The following is a 19,242-nucleotide window of genomic DNA, read 5'->3' on the forward strand; positions in this document are numbered from 1 at the left end:
GCCTCCACGGCTGCATGTTGCTACTCCGACCAGAAAGCAGATAACGCGTGGGCGCTACTGAACTGTGTCGTGGTGTTGGCAATTACACCAGGAAAAATTCAACATATTTAAATGGAGTCCAACGGATCCGTGAGCAGGCTCAATAACAGCTGCCAGATTAAGGGTCCAGTTGGATTCCCCCTAATTCCAGCACTGAAATTAACAAGAAAGTAAAAACCTAGAATATAGGGAAATACAAATGCCTTGAAGGCAATACAACCACATTCCATTTGTTTCAATTGGTAAGTTGGCTAGTTCAAATTTAAAGTTTGATCTACATACCAGTTCATGGACCAAAGCGCCACAACATTTTCTGACCCTTCGATGTCTCAAAAACCTCTGGGTCAGGTTCTGCCAAACTCTTTCGAACTTAGATTTTTTTAGTCCTATTTGCTTACTATGTTTTCCTCACCTTACAGTTCCCCTAGAACCTCAGTATCGCATAACAGATTGTAGAGGTTTTGGAGGCAAACCATGTGACATTAATTAGTAGGGCGAAAAAAATGCAAATGTCATTTTCCCACCCATGGGAATACGAGATCCCGGTTCCACCTACAACTATAAATGTCTGAAGTGAAAGTAGATGTTCACCAGTGAAATTTTTTTTTAATGATATGCCTCATATTATATGAGGGTTATTAGGAGCTCCTCTGATGTTCTGTTCATTCTATTTAGAGGGTGTATAAATGTACACCATTTAAATAGGGGGGCTAGGACATCCTCCAATATTTGGCTAAGGTTTCCTATCCCCCAGACTCTAAATACCCCCTTGTGCTCATGCTAAATAGACGATAAACAATTTCTCAAGTCTTTAATTTATTTCAAATATTTTACACATTGTCTTTTAAAGTCATACTGGAGAACACACCATGATTTTGACCACATGTTTGCACCAATGAAATAAGAAATGAAGCCACATTTTCTTCAATTTCTATGATTGCTTGTTTTCAACTGTACCTTACATTGATTACTTTGTATTTTCATCCTAAGGAGTATGTTTTATTATAACTCTGTTGCGCTTCTGTTCACTGACTGACTAGTCTACATTTTCCTGTTAGTATGACTGCTTGCGTGGGGGTATGACTGATGTGATGCAATGTGTTTTTATTAAAATTACACTGTCCTTCAACCCTAGAAACATGGATTACAGGGTACTGAATCATATTTATTGTATTATTTGTATCAATCAATAAACACGTTGTTTCTTGTATACATGTTCACTTGGCCCATATATAATCATATTTATTGTATTATTTGTATCCATCAATAAACACGTTGTTTCATGTATACATGTTCACTTGGCACATATATAATCATATTTATTGTATTATTTGTATCAATCAATGAACAAGTTGTTTCATGTATACATGTTCACTTGGCCCATATATAATCATATTTATTGTATTATTTGTATCAATCAATGAACAAGTTGTTTCATGTATACATGTTCACTTGGCCCATATATAATCATATTTATTGTATTATTTGTATCAATCAATGAACAAGTTGTTTCATGTATACATGTTCACTTGGCCCATATATAATCATATTTATTGTATTATTTGTATCAATCAATGAACAAGTTGTTTCATGTATACATGTTCACTTGGCCCATATATAATCATATTTATTGTATTATTTGTATCAATCAATGAACAAGTTGTTTCATGTATACATGTTCACTTGGCCAATATATATGTGTCTATCTTGAGTTCTTTATTCATTTAGTTGCTGAGGGTTTCTTTTGTACAATGGTACGAACACACCTGGACATCCAGCTCCCTGTGTATGTGTCCAATCAACATTCAGTGTCGGTCGCTGGCAGCTAAAACGACTGTCATCTTTCGGATTACTGCGGAGCGTTGCCTGGGTGTCTCACGGTGTTGGTGGTTGGTGCCATTGTTCAATGGGATAAAGGTTTCAGGCTTAATACTAATCCAGTTATTGTTGTCTGCAATCAGCAACAACAAACAGCAACCATGTTGTGGTTAAAAGTCAAATGAGTAATTGTGCTTCTTTGTTATTACATGCAGCATGCGTACACAAGCATAAGAGATCATGAGACAAGCCAAAGATATGGATACTAATCTTACCATAGATTTCAGGTGAAGCACTCAACATTGTGAATGGAAGAAAATCCTTCTAAAAGCACGCAACACAGCTGCCTGTAATTACCACGAGCACAACAAATTACCTGAGCAGTCTTTTGTCCACTGTAAGACTGGCATTTCAAAGCACGGTAGAAGCTATTATTATGCTATTAGGCACTGTTTAAGCTGGTCCTTCCTTTGCATGCCAAGATCCGGTTGTCTTTTCCTTTTATTTTTGGATCAGGTATAACTTTAGCCCCATTTGATTAATATGGGCGAAACCAATGTGTCCAAATAAGTTGGATCTTGGAAAGTCTACACAGGTTGATTTAAGGCGCAAAACGTTAACGGTGGTCTAGAAAGTTATATTTTCATTCAGATTCCTATGGGCAGTAGTCAATATAGTGCAAATACAGCCCGCCTTGACTAGTTTCCAAATTAAGAGAGGTCAAACGTGTGTGCATATATGGTCCGTGGGGCCTAATGTAATCACGCGTGATTGAAGGTTGACTTGAGGTTCCATTTACAACTTTGCTTTTGAAATTCTCTATGTTCTAGACTTTACTTTGTTAAATCTTTAATCATGGTTGTAATTTTTTTAATTTCAAATAGTTTAACTTTTTTACAAAATAGATTGTAAAAAATAGATATAGACTAAGGGTGCGCAAAAGGTAAAGTAAAGCACAATTATTTGTTCAACTTCTTTACCGCACGAAGTGCGATGATGGGGCAGTATAAATAATCATAATAACTGAAACACACAGTGTTTATGACTTTTAAAACTATATCGCTTTTCTTCAACTGTGGGCTATTTAGGCATGAATGTGTTAATGGACCAGTTAATTAGCCGTGATCTTCATTACTCTATGTCCTACCCTTCTTCTTCCTAGTCCTGACAACTCGCCATTAGCATTGTGATGAAGATAGGATTTACTTATCCTAACACATATTAAAAACACTTCAAACCTAATGTTTTTTTCATGGCCTCTGGCCTTGGCTCCATCTTCTTTTGGAACATCTCCTGAATTACCATGTATCAAGATGTCCCTGAAGTCGCCCAACCAAACAAAGAGGTGGGAAATCAGGACTGGGACTGGGATTACGAAGAATAGAACTCAGAATAATGAATATTATTGGTGAATTAATAGACCATTTCTTTCCATCTCCTTTGTCTCCCACCTTTACAGCTTGAGAGTGTACCAAAGCCAAGAAACCTTACCAAAATGCTGAGGAGAAAGAACAGAAAAACAACTAAGAGGTGAAATAATGCCGCAGTAGCGGCTGTTACGGGCAGTAGTAATGGGGAGTTTAAAAAAAAATTAAAATAAAGAAAAAATAAAAGGAAAAACAAAAATCAACTTACCTGCTGGCCACCGCTTCTCCACTGTCCTCTTCTTCTTCCGTTGAGGCAGGAAGCAGGAACAGGAAAACAGGAAGCACCTAGGCTTCCAGACTCCCCTAGCCCATCACAACGCTGCTGATAGCAGCGTCATGATTGGTCTGAGCACCGTGGTTGGCTGCTCAGATGGGGACTAGGAGCCTGGGCATGTTCTCCACCCAGGCTGTGCAATTGAAGGCATTGAGAAGGCACCAGATGCACTCTGCCAAGTTAAGTGGGAAACCATAGAACTGGAGTACATGCAGACCTGATGCATATCCTTTACGCTTTGGAAAAAAAGAAACACAGAATATTCACTTGTCCAAATTCAGAAAGACATGGCTCCTTTGAGAATGCGGTTTACCATTGAAGGGAGCCAGGATCATTGTGAAGACCCTGAGATCAGAGGCCAGACCAAATGGAGGACATGGAACTGGTGGTGTTGGCAAAGAATGGAGAATTAGACGAATATCTGGGAGGTCATTTGGGATGCACCAGGAAATCTCCTTGAGTGACCAATGACCACTTTACCGAAGTATTACCACCTTGAATGTCAGGTGAGTTAGGAAGAGGTTCAACATCTTCACATCTAGGATGAGATGGAAGTGCCCCGGAAGTTCCTGCACCATGAACAGAATGTGGAAGCAACCCTACTTCCATTTTATCACTGGAATTGGCACTACTGCAGCTCTTTTCCAGTGAGTCCTGTACATCATGCTGAAAAGCCTGGTGATGGTGTAACCACAGAGGAGCAGGAGTTGGGTGGAGGAACCAGCCTGAAACCACCCAGAACTGGATCTATTGGCCTGACTACAATCATAGGCACCCAAACATCCAAAGCAAAGGAGTTGAAGAAGGCCACCCATCAGCCTTGGACAAATTTGTGGAGCAGTGGGTTAGTCATGCTTCTGGGGTGGGCGGAGGATGGGGGGCTGTAGGCTGGAACCAGGACTTGTCAGCATGGCCCCTGCACAGAATGGGCTTTCTGGAGCCCATGTACGAGGAGGAGTTCCAATGAACCTCCAGGAACCAAAGCCCCACCCTATGCCTGGGATCAAGAACTGGGTGATCAGCTTGCAGTCCTCAGCTTACTTCCTCACAAGGTCCTCCAAATGAATGCCCCACTAAAAGGAAGAGGGAGTGACTACTGTGAATTGTGTGCCTTCAAGGACGGCAGCTAGATGTGGGAGCAAGCCGATAAGAAGGAACTAGAAGTAAATGCCACAGCCCAGCGTCAGTGAATGGAATTTTCTAACAGTAACTGGACTTGCCGGCTCATTACTCATCTTAGAAAGGCGCCCTTATAAAGTTCCTCCACAAAGGTCTGGAAGTCCCCGAGGAGAGGCTGCACGGTATACGTAGCATAATGTTGGCCAGAACAGCAAAAGTTGAGACTGACTAGGTGTGCATTGTCGCAAAGGTACGTATTTCTTCTATGATGCACACAGGATAGATTTTTTTCGCAGGAATTATGGTCCCTGAGGGCCAAGGCCTGCTATCAAAAATCCACCTTGACAAATAAGATGAATTTCTCACTAAACACGAAAAGAAGGTAGTTCTAAATCTGTGAAACACAGGGCACTCCACCTCCTTCCATTTCCAGGCCAGTACCCAATTAACTGCTCCACGTAGAGGAAGAAACTCAGGCTCCTTCCGTTTACAATACATTTTTTTAAATTGAAACACTGCACAGATATCACATTACATGTTGACCTTGTAATTTACAATTTAAGAGCGGAAGGCTAATTATCAATGTGTATTGTCACAGAAGTCTACTTGGGTGCCTGTATGCTCCACTCAGCAATTTCATTGCTAGGCACATAATAACTGTACGGTATACATAGCCTTTCCCTCCAAGGAGAAATATGTGCAGCAATACCTATTATGACTTGTAATGAGTAAATAAAAAATAAAAACAAAAAGAACCTTGGCAGCGATCGGTGGCGGGAACTCATCCCACAGGGAATATGTTGGACTTGGCACTTTTTGCAAGGTCATCTCTAAACTTTTTGCCTTTCTCCTAGCCTTTTTTCTGACATGGTGTTGGTGGTTTTAGGACTCTGGGCACTTTAGCACTGCTGTCCAGTGTAAAGTGCGTGTGCTCTCTGTGATAAATATGGTAAGATTGGTCTACACCTGTTTGGCCTATTTAATTTACCTGTCAGTCCCTTGTAAAGTGGTATCTCATATACCCAGGGCTGGTAAATTAAATGCTACTGGTGGGCTTGCAGCGCTGATTGTGCCACCCACCAAAGTAGCCTTTCAAACCTATCTCAGGCTTCTGCCATTGCAGGGCCTGTGCGCGCAGTGTCACTGCCGCTGTGACGTGGCACCTAAAGTGTGTGCCATGTGCGTGACCCCTCTTTTACTACATGTCAGTCACCCCTAAGGTAGGCCATAGCCAGCCCTATGGGCAGGGGTGCATTGTAGGTAAAAGATAGGGCATGTACCTTAAGTGTGTGACATGTCCTGGTAGTGACAAACAGCCATTTTGGTTTCTCACTACTGTGGTGCTGCCCTCCCATAGGAATGCATTGGGGATTCCCTGATGAGTGTTTCAGTGGTAATTTCTGATATGAGAGGAGCAGCGTGGTCATGTTTGGTATGTTTGGAATAGTGATAATAAATGCTGCGCAACGGTGTGCACAGATTTATTATAACTATTTTAGAAATGCCACTTTTAGAAGTTAGCATTTCTGTGTGCTATGTGTCTGCCTGCCTGATGTGAATTGCATGTCTGGCTTTTGAGTGACAGGGGCTGGTGAGGTGTGTGTGGCTCCAGGAGGGGCAAGGTGAGTCAGCGCTAGGCTGAATGGGACAACTGCATTTGGAGTGGTGGGAGGAGAAGTCTCTGGTCCCGGAATAGGATTGTGCCTGCCCTAGTGAATGCTGGCTCCGCCCCCCTGTGGTGTGTCTGATGACGAGCCCCCACCTACCAATAGAGAAGAGGAGCCCTGCCAACAGAGTGCTCCTAATGCCCCCTGACCAGTTGCATCTGGTTCCCCCAAAAGACCTGTCCTGCAGACAAAGAGATTCTGTGCATGAATACTGGGGCTGAGACCCCATGAAAATGTGCTATTCCTGGACCTTTGGGGGCTTGGTGCTGTTGAGGCCCAGGAGGTACCACCATGGGGGCTTGCCTCCCTGCTGGAGGGCCCTGTGTGCTGGCCTCCCTGGGCCCAGCTATGCCCCCTGAATCTTAAGGACTTGTTATTCCTGCCTGCTGGATTCCTTGAGGGACCTGGCGCCTCGTGGAGTACTTCTGTTTCTAATTTGCAGCACTGGGATGCAACCTAAATATTCCCCTACCCAGCGTTGGGAGCAGGTGCCCACCCCATGTTGTTGAGGAAGGAGCGGGAGCTCACCCCACGTTTTGCCGCGAAACCGAGCGGGAGCCCACCCTGCTGGTTGTGCTAAAAACAGCGGGTGCCCCCCCCCCCACTGTATGCTGTTAATGATAGCAGGTGCCCACCCAGCGTCTGTGATTTATGTGCAAGCAGATGCCCACCCTGCTTCCGTGATTTATTTGCGAGCGGGTGCCCACCCCGCTTTTTGTTTTTATTTGATGGCGGGTGCTCACCCCGCATTTGCCCGATGAGTAAATCACTGCCGTGACCTGGGGAAGAGGAGCACCGAAGGCGCCCATGCCTGACTGTGGGCGGGCCAACCGGAAGTGAGGAGGTGCTGAGAGGTGTGGCTGTTGTTGGCGGAAGTCTCGGAAGAAGGAGGAGAGCCCCCGTGTGCCGGCAAGCAGGAGAGCCAAGGTCCAGCGGGAGCCCACCCCGCCCTCGTGGTCCTGCCTCACGTAGAAGTCCCGGGTGAAGTCAGGAGAGCACAGCTGCTCGAAGAACAGTGTCGGTGCATATCTCCCTGCCGTCGGGACACCAGAGGGCAGCCAGAAGAGTCCCGGTGAGTGGGGGCTGATCTCTTGCGGGAGGCGGCATTTGTTTCACAAAATCCCAGTGGGGCTTGGGGGCATTTCTTGGCGCCCTCAGTTTTGTTAGTGCCAGTCAAGACACAGTGCCTGAGTTGTCCCGAAAAGGGAGCGGGCCGCTCCTACGATGGGGGCAAATCTTGTTTAATGAGTCCCAGTGCGGGGGCTCCAGAGGCGCTGCCAGGGCTATCTTTATTTTATTTACAGCTGCGCCGCACCAGCGCGGGCAGCTGTAACGTTTGACCACACTTTTGGTTTTAAGAGTCCCAGAGTGGGGCTCAGGCCATTTTGCCACAGCTGCCCCACCAGACAGTGGGTAGCTGCAACGCTGGAGGCATGATTTGCTTGAGAGAGCCCCAGGAGCGGCCCAGAGGGCACAGTGAGTGCCAGTACCTACAGCTTTCCGCATAGCTGCACCGCAATTAGCGGCAGCTGCCACGTTTAGGCCTGCGCAATGGCGCACATTTGGGATTCTGCTGCACTGGCAGCCAGCCCTGACATTTGGGACATAGGGCAATTGAGCCCTCTGAGAAGGCCAGTTGGCCTGGGGTCAGTTGTAGGTTGGTAGGGCGCAGGTCCCTACTGTGATTTATGTATGATGTGCCAAATGTGATTTATGCACCCTGATTTATGCCTCTAATGATGTTTATGCTCATGAGGTTTTTGCATAATGTGTTTATGCTGGTGGGGCCTAATGCGTAATGTGTTTATGCTTAGGAGGGTGTCTAACACTAATGTGGGTATGCCTAATGTCATGCTATGATATTTCAGGAGGGTGTCTCATGCTAATATGATAAGGCTTAGGTCATTATGGTACGAGTAGTTACTGGTTGTGGTTTTACATACCTGTTCTGATAGTTTTGACCATGGCCCGATTGGCCTGGTCCTGTACATAATCCCCTGTGAATATTGCCTAGTGCCAGTTGGCACAGTGTAAATGTGTGATTATGTTTCTAATGTGTTTATGAGAATACAAAGGCTATTTTTGATATAACCTTGTGTGGAGTTCCTTTTTGTTGTGTGCCTAGTGTGTTGCTGCTGTGTGTGTGTGTTGCGCAAACGCTTTACACATTACCTCTGAGATAAGCCTGACTGCTTGTGCCAAGCTACCAAGGGGGTGAGCAGGGGTTATCATCAGTGTGTAACTCCCTTGCCTTGACTAGAATGGTGGTTTCTGCTTGGCTTAGGCGCAAGCCCTAGCCAGCCAGAAATCCCATTTCTAACAGAATGGAAAACAGGACATCTAGAGCAGGACTATCATGCGGCAGGCAGAGATTTCAGAGGATACAAGTGGCAAGCTCTTCTGCCCTTCAATGAAGTCTATTTCTGTATGTGGAGGTGTTTTTTATTGGTTATCCCTGGTGCTGTCGGGGCCCCAGGTGACAACAGTGCAAACTACAGGGATGGTGACACTAGTCGGCCTCTATATCTAAATCCCAGTTGTAGAATGTGTGGGAGGCCAATTCGACTATTATTTGCCAGGCCTGCAGCTTAAGTCCTCAGCCCATCCCAACGTTAATCAAATCTTCTGTTGCGGGTCTACGCCGCATTGGGGGCACGCCGAGGAGCGCCCTGAATTGAAGCATGCTAATCTCTGATGCATTAAATATGTGCAGTGTAGGTAGAAAAACTGAGTGAGCTTAAACCTTGCGTTACTTGCTACCTCGCGGACTTGTGAAAACGCCCTCTTCCATTCGCCCTCGGTGAGCAGAGACGGCAAGTCTGCGATCCATCTACCTTTTTATCGTGGCTACCTCAACCGTACAATCCTCTTTCAAAGCTTCATATGTGAAAGAGATTAGTCCTCTAGTGGACCCCGGGTCAAGTAACAACGCTAAAGTGTGTGACTCCTCTGGCTCATCTAGAAATTAGGTCCATATTTCGCGAACGGTGCACATTATTTTCGATATTGTTGGAAGTAACCATCCAGCACTTGGAACCACTCCCTTGCCTCATTGAAGGGTTAGAAGGTTCTGTTTTTATACATATCCCCAGCTGTTGTACGCCCCCCCTTCATACCATTTAGTAAGATCCATGACAGACTGGATCTGGTGGAAACTGAAGTCACCGGAGAGAAAGTGATTGAGCGTATGGAGCCCTGCGGACAATCAGGGTAACAGCTCTGTTTATAATACTTAAACATGTTTCCCTCATCAGTAACTAGTAGGAAAACTGAGAACGACAGGTTCACTTGGAAGTGCTTAAAAACTTTCTGCACGTTGTGCCATTTTTGATCTTGCTCCTCTTCAGTCTCATCATACCCTAACTGTTCTCCCCATAAGGATTGCTTGGAAAGAGGAGGCCTCACAAGCCTGCAAGCACACGCAATGGCTCAGTCAGTCAGCCTTTGTAAAAGTTCAGGAGGAAGAAGTCCATAGTGTGCCTTGGACAATGCAGTTTCCTTGTCTGAAGCAGAAGATTTAGGAGAAAGGAGCAGAGCTTTGCAGTGTATGCGCTTTTGAGAGCGTTTGCACAGCTCCAGTGGAAAATCAAGCAGCAACTGATCAAAACAGGAATTTTTTGTGTAATGTTTATAAATAATTTAAATTTTAAATGTGAATAGAATGTGATTAACATTTGAATGTGAATGTTAAATTCAACCTCCCCTCCCTCGAAATCTAACACTTTCCCCATTGTGGATACGTTTGGAATGAATGGGAATAGTAAATCTGACCCACTCCATAGTCCAACACCTTCCCCAATGTGGCTAAAGTAAATCTAGCTCATTTAAAGTCAAACACTTTTCCCAATGTGGCTCAGACTGGAGTGTCGAAAATAAATTTGACCCCGCCCAGAGTCCAACACTTTCCCTGATGTGGTTAGGTTTGGAGTGGAAATATTTAATGCAAATTACAAAGTAGCGTTTAGTTATGTTGGTTAGTCGGGAGTTAATACAGTTTTATTTCATGTTGGTATGATATACACTTCATTTTGATATTTCTAGATTTTTATTATTTTTATACATTTTTATAAATAGCACAATTTTTTTAAACAATTTTATTGGAGTTCTTACATGTATTATTTTTAAGTATAGGTTTGCTAAAGTTAGTAATCATAAAAACAAATTGTGCCTCTTGCACATATATTTTTGTGAGATTTTCTTATAGACATTTACAAGTGTATTGCTGTTACCATTTTTTAACAGATGACTTTTAGACTTTTTACTTTTAGATACATTTTTTATAGTTGTATATTAAAATTTCTGCAATAAAATATTTAGCATTTTTAACAGTATTGTTTAAAAAAGTCTTTGTCATTTTTATAACATAATTTTTAAACACAACTATTTATGTTTATGTACACGTTTCAAATACTTTGTATATTTTTTATAACACAAATACATTATTTACTTTTCATTATTCCATTAGTTTGCGTAGTAAGAAAGCCTTACTTTTCATTTTCATTATTGAGCCTTTTTTGACAATGTGCTTTATTTTGTAGTCTATTATCGTCAGTTTTGGGATGCCAGCTGCTATACAGATTAGCTTTTCCTCTTTGCTATTCTCTGTTGAAGGTTAGTTTAATTTTAATCTATTTTCTATAGTTAATATAACTTTGGGGGTGGCATATTATTACTAAATTAGTTATTTAATGTTTATGTATTTTTTTAGCTTATAGTAAGTGTGCGGGGTGTTGTACTACTTTGGGGTGCATACATAGGCAAATGTGAGTTAGCCTATATGTATTTTTAATGTAAGCTAGTATGTTATATTTGATTTTTTTTAAATGTATTTGGATATGTTCTTCGTGTTTATGTGTGGTATGTTTATTTTGAGGATGAGTTTATATTTACTTTTACACGTTGTTTATTTGATTTAATTTTTATTATTAGATTTTGATAACAAAGAAGACATTTGTCACACATCATAAACAGTTTCCAATTCTCCTTCTCTCCCTTCTATGGTAAAAGTCCCCCAGAGTACCTCACCATCTCTCCCCATCCTGCAACATTATAGAAACCATACAGCTATCGGTCGTGTGATTACAAAGTTCTGTGTGTAAGGACCAGGATTTACAAACACAGGGCTCCGTTGGCAATACCTGTTTAGTGTCCCAGTCCTGCAAGATTGTTTGGTGCTTTGATTGGCATCCCCTTGCAACTGAATGAGGCCTTTCTAGGCTCATGCAACGACCCACTCCCTCCCACTGGGAGTACATAAGCGGTACCATCCCAGCATGCAGCCTGTTCTTTTTTCCTGTCTACCGACAGATTGGGACGTGGTTGGACTTACCTGATGGATTCTTCGCTGGACGTCTCGTCGGGGCTGCTGGGCTGTCCTCGCCGTCCTCTTCCGCGTTCTCCTGGCCTGCTGGGCTTGCCAGGAACCGCGTTGACTGCCGACCGGCCCTTTGCAGCTGGGGCGCCGTTCCTCCCTGTCTCTTCCGGGTTGCAGTGCGCGTCTCCCTGTGGCTTCGCCGGTCTGGGGGACGCGCTGCTGAGGCTGTTCGTTGGGTCCTGGGGCACTGCTGGGCGATGCTCCTGGGTCCCCTGCCTGGCGTTTGTTGTCCTGCCGGCCTCCCTTTCTTCCTGCTGCCCCGGCTGCTTGGTTGGGTCGGTGCAGGGGCGGGCCTTGCTGTGGCCTCGGAGGCCGTTTTCGGTGGACTTCTCCACCCGGTGCTGGTTCCTGGTGCGCGCCTGGGCGGCTGTGGGCTTGTGGTGCGCCCTTTTTGCCCCCTTGGTGAGTCCCGCGTAGCGGCTTCCTTTTTTTCTCCTTGCTGTTATGGGGATGTGTTGGCTGGCTCTCCTTCTGGGTGCTCCTTGGATTGGGGGTTGGGACTCCTGATGATGCAGGGGTTTGTGCCCGGGGACCCATGCATGCGGTGCGGGCGCTCTTTTACTGGGCTGCTTCACCGCTTCTGCACCTGCGTCTCCTCTGGCCGTCCTTCCTGTGTGCGCCTCTTCTTGTCTGTGGGCGAGGTTGTGTCGTGAGGCTGGGGCTACCGACTTCCGTGCCTGTGCCTGCTGGTTTGCCCTTGGCATCCTCTCCGCATCCTGTGTTTCCGAACTTGATCCCATGTGTGCTGTACCTCATGTTTGTGTCATTGCATTGGTAATTTTCATCTGGGTTGCGCTTCACTTGCGGTGTCGTGTGCTGCTGTTTGTGGTTTGGCTGGTTCGGGGATTGGGCTGTTTGACGGGGTCTGCGCTGCAGCCTACATTCCTGTGGCTTTGGTGCCCGCGCTTGTGGTTTCACTATCTGCTGCGGTATCTCTGTTCCTTTTTGCCTGGGTTTTCCGGGTTCAGTTGGCTTCTGCTTTCCGTGGGATTCGCTTGCAGCCCTGGGTGGTGTCTCTTCCTCGTGCCCTCTTTGGGTGTTTGGGTTGCTGCCGCTCTGTGCGCCTGGGCCTCTGGGTTTGTACCCGGGGCCTCCTGCTTGCCTTTCTTGCCCCCTTTTCTTTGCGCTGGGCTCTGCTGGTCTCCCTGGGCCTTCCCGTCTGGGTTTCTTGCTTCCTTTCGGGTGCTGTTGGATCCAGTTGTCCTCAGGTCTCTTCCGGTGCTGGTGGTTTCCTGTCTCTGCTGGCTCCTGTTCCTGCGTGCTGGCCCTCTGTACTTTGCTGGTTGCGTGTGGTGTGGGTCTGCTTGCTGTCTCGGTCCGGGGCCCTTGGTGTCTCTGGCCTGGTTCTCTGCCTCCTGTGCCCCCTGCTCCCGGGGTCCTGGCAGTCCTTCGGCTTCTTCTGCTGCCTACGACGTTGGCTCCCGTGCCTTCGCTGTCCTGTCTTGGGCCATGGTTTCCCCTGGGTCGCTTCCTTGTTTTGGGGGTTTTGCCTGGGGGAAGGGGGGGGTCCTTCGGGGCTTCCTCCATGGGTTGTGTGTTCCCTAGCCTTTTGGTTTCTCGCTTGCTCGACGCTTGTTGCTGGTTGGGGTCTGGGCTGGGGGTCGGACCCTGTGGGTCCCCTTGGTGCTTGCTGCCTGGCGGCTTCTTGCGGCTTGTGCTGGGCTGCGGCCTTGGCTTCTGTTGCGCCTGCTGCCCGCCCTGTGGTTTGGCCGGGTCGGCTCTGGTTCCTCGCTGGGATGGTGTCTGCTTGCTGGGCTGTGGCTCGCTTTGGGCGGTCTCTCCCGGGGTTTGTTGACTTCGTCTTGTGGCCTCTTTGCTCTGTCCTTTGGGCCTTCGGCTGTCCTGCCTTGCGGGCTTCTGTTGTCCCTGGTCACCTGGTTTGGGGTATGCCTGGACTGGTGCCTTGCTGTTCTTGGACTTCCTTTGGCTGCTTGCAGCCCTTCCGCCCGTTGGTTCCTGTCCTTCTGTGGGTTTGGGCCTGGTGCGTGCCTGTCCGGGGGCCTGCCTGCCTGCGTTTTTTTGCTGTTGGGTGCTTCTTGTGTCCTTCCCGGTAATTTTGCTTGCCCCTTGCCCTTGCCCCTCGTTTGCGATGTCTGCCTTCCGTGGGTTCGCTGGGTCCTCCCCCTGGTTTTCCGGGGGGGGGGGGTCTGTTGTGTCCTTCCTCAGATTCTGGTGGACCTTTCACCTTGTTGGCCTGTTGGCTCTAGGGCAGTGCTGGTTGGGACCCTGGTGGCTTCTGGCTGGTGTTGGGTGTTGGCTTGTTGGGCTTGTCTTCTCGCCTGCCGCTCCTTTTGCCTCCTGTGGTGGCTGGGTGTCGTTGGTCTTCCTTGGCCTCTGCCATGTGTGGCCCCTTGTTCTTCGGATGCCCGGCTCTTGTGCCATGCCCTGCCCTGCCTGCTGTGCCCTTCCCCTGCTTGTGTTTGTTGGGTGTCGGCCTCCCCTGGTGCGTGGGCTGCTTTGTTGCTTCCCGCTCCTCTCGTTCCGCTTTCTGGTTGCGGTGGGCTTGCCTAGGGTCTGAGGCTATGGTTTTTTCCCCTTGGGGGCCTGTCGTTGGGCCTGTACTCCCGCGCAGGCTGTTTGCGGCCTGTGGCATCTGTGACCCTTGCTCTCTTGTTGGCTCTGGGGTGTTCCTTCTCCCCTTGTTTGGGTCCGTTCCTGCTCCCCTGTTGGGTGGTGCGCCTTTGGCTTGTCTGGGCTCCTCTCCTTTTGGTGCCGGGTTTGTTCCGGTGTGCTCTTGGGTCCAAGGGCTCTGCTTCTGTTGGGTTTGCCCTTGCGGTCCCTGTATTTGGCCTCCCATTCACATGTGCGTTTGGGTTGCTGGTACGCATCTGGGCTTGGTTGTGTCTGGCTTTGTTTGCTTGGGGTCCTCTTTTGGTCCCTGCTTGGGTCTTTTCCTGGGCGCTCCTTCTCTTGGGCTTTGTTGCGGTCCTGGGCTGGTCTTCGGTCCTTTCCTGTGCCGTTCATTTCGGCTGGCTGTGGCCCTGGGTCCGTGGTGTGGGCTGCTGGGCTCCCTCCCTCTGCTTCTTGGCTCTCAGAATGGCCTGGCTGTGATTGGATGTGGTGCCTTTCCCTGTGCCCCTTCTTGGTTGGGGGTTCTTTTGGCCTCTCCTTCCGGGTCCTGGTGGCGCTGTGTTGTGTGCCTCCTGGCTGGTTCGCCTGCTGGTTTTCCGGCTGGCTTCTTGGGGGTTGGGCTGTTGGTCTCCTTGTTGTTCTTTCCTGTTTTGCCCTTCTGCCTCTTGGGATTCGCCTTTGGTGGTTCCTTGGTGTCCTTTCTGCTCCTGCCGGTTGGTTTGCTCTTGGTTGGTGTTGTTTCCTCCTTTACGGTTCGGGGGTGTTGGTTTCCCCGGTTCCGTGTTGGGCCTCTGTTGTTGTCTTTTTGATGCCCTGGTTTTTTGCCAAGTCTACTTCGGGTTGGGCTTCTTTGCTCTCCCTGGCCTCCGTTGGGTGGGTTGCTGGGCTTCTTGTCCCGGTGTCTCCTGCTTTGGGGGTGTGCCTCGGGCCTGGCCTTTTCTTGTCCCCCGGGTTCTTTTCCCGGTGGGGTGGCCTTTTGGTTCATGCGGCTCTTTGTTGTCTCGGCTGGGGTTGGCCGTTGGTCGGTCCTGACCTGTGGCCTGGTCCTTTTGTGGGTTTCTGATATCCGGGTTTCCTGTTGCTGCTGTTGTCGTTGGGGAGGGGGGGGGGGCTTGCTTGGGTTCCCTGTCCCGTTCTCTTTCCTGGCTGTTCCTCTGGGTGGTTTCCTGTTTTCTTGTCTGGTTCTGCCCTCTTTCGTCTTTGCGATTCTGCTGTTGGCTTCCCCTGGCGTGTTGGGGTGGTTTGGTGGTTGGTCGTGTATTGCCTTGTTTTGTTCCTTCCTGGGCCTTCGGCCCTGCCGCCCTGTGCGGTCTGTTCTCCTCTGCTCTTGGCCGTTGGGCTGGGTTGGCCTGTTTGGTTCCTGGTTGGGTGGCTGCCTGGTGGTGCCTGGTTCTGTGGGATTCGCCCTTGGGGGGTCTCTCCCTGGTCAGTGGCCCTTTTCTGGCTCCGTTTCCCCATTGGGGCACGCCCCCTTCCCCATGCCTTCCTTTCGTCGTTCTTGGGAGGGGGGGCTTGGTTTTGGCCCCTCTGGTTGCTCCCTTGGGGCTTGGTTCTGTGTGTGTGGCCCCTTCTGGCTTGCCTAGGGGGGGGGGTACTTGTGTTTTTTCTCTGGTCGTCCCCTGCTGGATTTGGGATGTCGGCTCTGTCCGCTTGGTAGGGGGCATGCTTGGTTGTGTGCTCCTGCCTGCGTTTTTTCTCCTTCTTGTGGGCTCCTTTTTCTCCTGTGTGGTGCCCTTTTTCAGTCTGGTGCCCTTGGCGTTGGTGGGGTTCCGGAAGGCCGGTTTCTCTGCTTTGGTATTCTCCACTTGTTGAGGAATGGGACGAGGACAGGAGGGACCTGGGGGTAATGTCCTATTACTTACCGGTAATCTTCATTACTTCTGGTCCCGTTGTCCTCGTCCCATTCCTTACATCCCTCCCTCCCTCCCTGGCGGCTGGCCTTCCGGTTGTTGGCTTGGTGTTTTCAAGCTGCATGCTGGGATGGTACCGCTTATGTACTCCCAGTGGGAGGGAGTGGGTTGGGTATCCCAGCATTTCTTTTTTTCTGTCGTGGAGATGGTCATCTCCACTTGTTAAGGAATGGGACGAGGACAACGGGACCAGGAGTAATGAAGATTACCGGTAAGTAATAGGACATTACTGGCCTAATAGTAAAGAAGCTAGCATCGGGCTAGACATGTCAAGGTTTACGAGCAGCCACCAGGAGCCAGGTGAGGGTCAAATCCAGTGTTTGCACAAATATAGAACTATAGACGCCAAGACCGAAGTACAGAAAGAAAACATCATAGCAGATTCATTACCACAGAATACTTTCTGCAGGGACCTATTTGAGATTTTCTTCTAACTAATGTGCACTTTATTTAAATATATACCAGTGCGTCAAGGAACTATAGCCTCACTGACAGTTTTCCTTCCCTAATCAGCTGCCAAGCACCAAAGTGAGCACAGCAAAGTTAAAGGATTTTTTTGCGGCTCAAAGAAAATTCAGAGAGGGGCTGATTTACATTACCCACATGAACACACTGCAAGCAACAATAAATATCTAGGAACAGACATAGGATATGTTTCACAGGTTAAATTCACTAGCTGGAAGGAAATGTTAATTGTAGTCTTAGCCGCAGCTGAGGACCAGGTGACATTTGCAGTTTTCGTACAAGGCTGGAAAAGCTTGTTTTATCGTCAAACTATAAGGTAGGCATGAACTTAAAAACTGTGAGTTATTTGAATGTGATTTTTGAAGAACTGAAATATGGGTCTCTTCAAGTCTGCTAAGGTATATTAATGTCAATTAATTATTGGAATAAGTCGACTTTTTAAATTTATATTCACATTTAAATAGAACACATGCCTGCCTACATGTAATACTTATTGATGGCCAGTATGAACATTACAGAATTAATTTATGGGTAATATTGTAATCATTTATTAGATTATTGTTGCTGAATGTTCATGAAAGTTCTTTTTCCATGACTTGAATAAAAAAATAGGTACTGAAGGTGGGAGATATAAACACCTCATTACGTTATTGAAAATAGCTCACATTATGCACTTGTTACACTGCATAAATGATGCTGCCCGGTTATACATGTTAGAAGTGCTCAGGTTGACTTAACCTTGAGAAAATCCAAGAAAGCAAGGCTCTCCTCTCCATTTGACACACGCACAATGCAATAACAAGGAAAATAGGATGGTTTTCAACAGAGTAACAGGATGGAAACAGGAATGCTAGACTAGAATTTCCACATTTTCAGCAAGATAGTTTTAGTTGTTGTAACCCTAGTTTCTTGAAAAGATCTCAACTTGACCTTGTAGAATCACCGCGAATGTAACAGGATGGTTAGATTAGTCACTAAATTCACTCTTCTGCTTCTGCTACTTTAAGCCACACTTTTTGAACTTTAACACATTTCACAAGCATATGATGTGGATCAGCTGCTGCTCCACAGTTCAGACTTAATGAAATCTGGCAAGTGGGTGATCTTTGCCCAGCAAACTGTTTGTTGATGCCATTCTTTGAACATGTACTTCCTTGCACAGTACATTGATCCCATTCTATTTTACAAAAAAGAAATTTGCTACGTTTTGCCTATTTTGCCTATTTTCTCGATTACCTCCAAGGGAATCCACAAAGCCTAAAGGGTACCTTTAGAATCTGCGACTTATGGGGGACAATGATGCATATTTCACCTGAATATATTTTGTGGAAAAAAAGTTATGAAGTACGAAGCACGAACTACTAGAACATCAAAAAGGAGCTCAAAACTGGGTGGGGAAAGTCCAAATACTTGGGGGCATATCAGCAACGAGGCGATAAAAAATTATTGCCGCTTTTGCGTCCGTTTTCGGGTGAAAAGCGGCGATAATTTTATCGCCTAATCAGCAAGGTCACGCTATTGCGTGAAACCTTGCATTAGCGCCTGAATTCTGAACGCCCAGCTTTGCATCTCTAATGAGATGCAAAGTTGGCGTTCCTGACCTGACATGATTAGAGAAATGTCGCTAAGCGACATTTCTTCTATCATCAAGCCCCACGCTATGAAGCATAGCTGCAAGAAAAGTAGCGATAACCCCTGTTATCGCTACTTTCCTTACGCCTGCTTCAGGACTGACTTAGCCATGATATCCTATGGAGGGTGGATATCATGGCTAAGTTTGCCCTGCCCTATCTTCAAGCTAACGCCAAACTTTGTGAGATTATCGCTGGGTTTCCAGCGATAATCTCACGTTTGGCAGTTAGCACTAGGATTTTTATCGCTTTTGAGATGAGCGTTGCTAATAGCACGCTATCTCAGCGATAAAAATCCATGTTAGCCGGCGATAATTATCCTAGCGCTAAGTGCGCTTAGCGATAATTATCGCCGGTCCTTGATGATATGCCCCTGAAGTGGTTACGTTTTTAGGCCTCAGAGAAGGCAGCGCAGTAGCCTTGTGCATGTACCCTGCCAAACAATGCTGCTTGAAACAACAAAAATGACCAAAATAAATAAGATAAACGTATAATATGTTTTTGAATTTCAAAACGAATACCTTTTACTGTTGTGTTATTCGTCTTTGCATGAACACCTTTATGGGCGTCTGTATTTAACCAGCCACTTTTTCAAAGGGTCAACTGTAACCTCTTGAAAATAATAATTGTGGGAAACTGTTTGTAAAGGCAAGTGAAAAATCTGCCCTTTTTATTGTTCCTTTGACATAAAAAGCATTTGCTAAGCGCCGGAAACATGCTGCACAACAGTCAAACTTTTTCTGTGGTCTTTAAAATCTCTCTTTTATGAACTCTTCCCATACAACTACAACACAAAACAAAAAAAACATACATAGCGTTTTCCGCCTCCATTCGTCGCCATCAATTATGTTCTACACACAAAGGGGTTGAAGGGATACATTTTGTGTTGTTTGCTAGACATGCATTTGGCATCTTTTTGAAAGGATTCAGTAAATAAAGCATAGGAG

This window comes from Triturus cristatus, chromosome 6 (genome assembly GCF_964204655.1).
Source record: "Triturus cristatus chromosome 6, aTriCri1.1, whole genome shotgun sequence".
Lineage (NCBI taxonomy): Eukaryota > Metazoa > Chordata > Amphibia > Caudata > Salamandridae > Triturus > Triturus cristatus.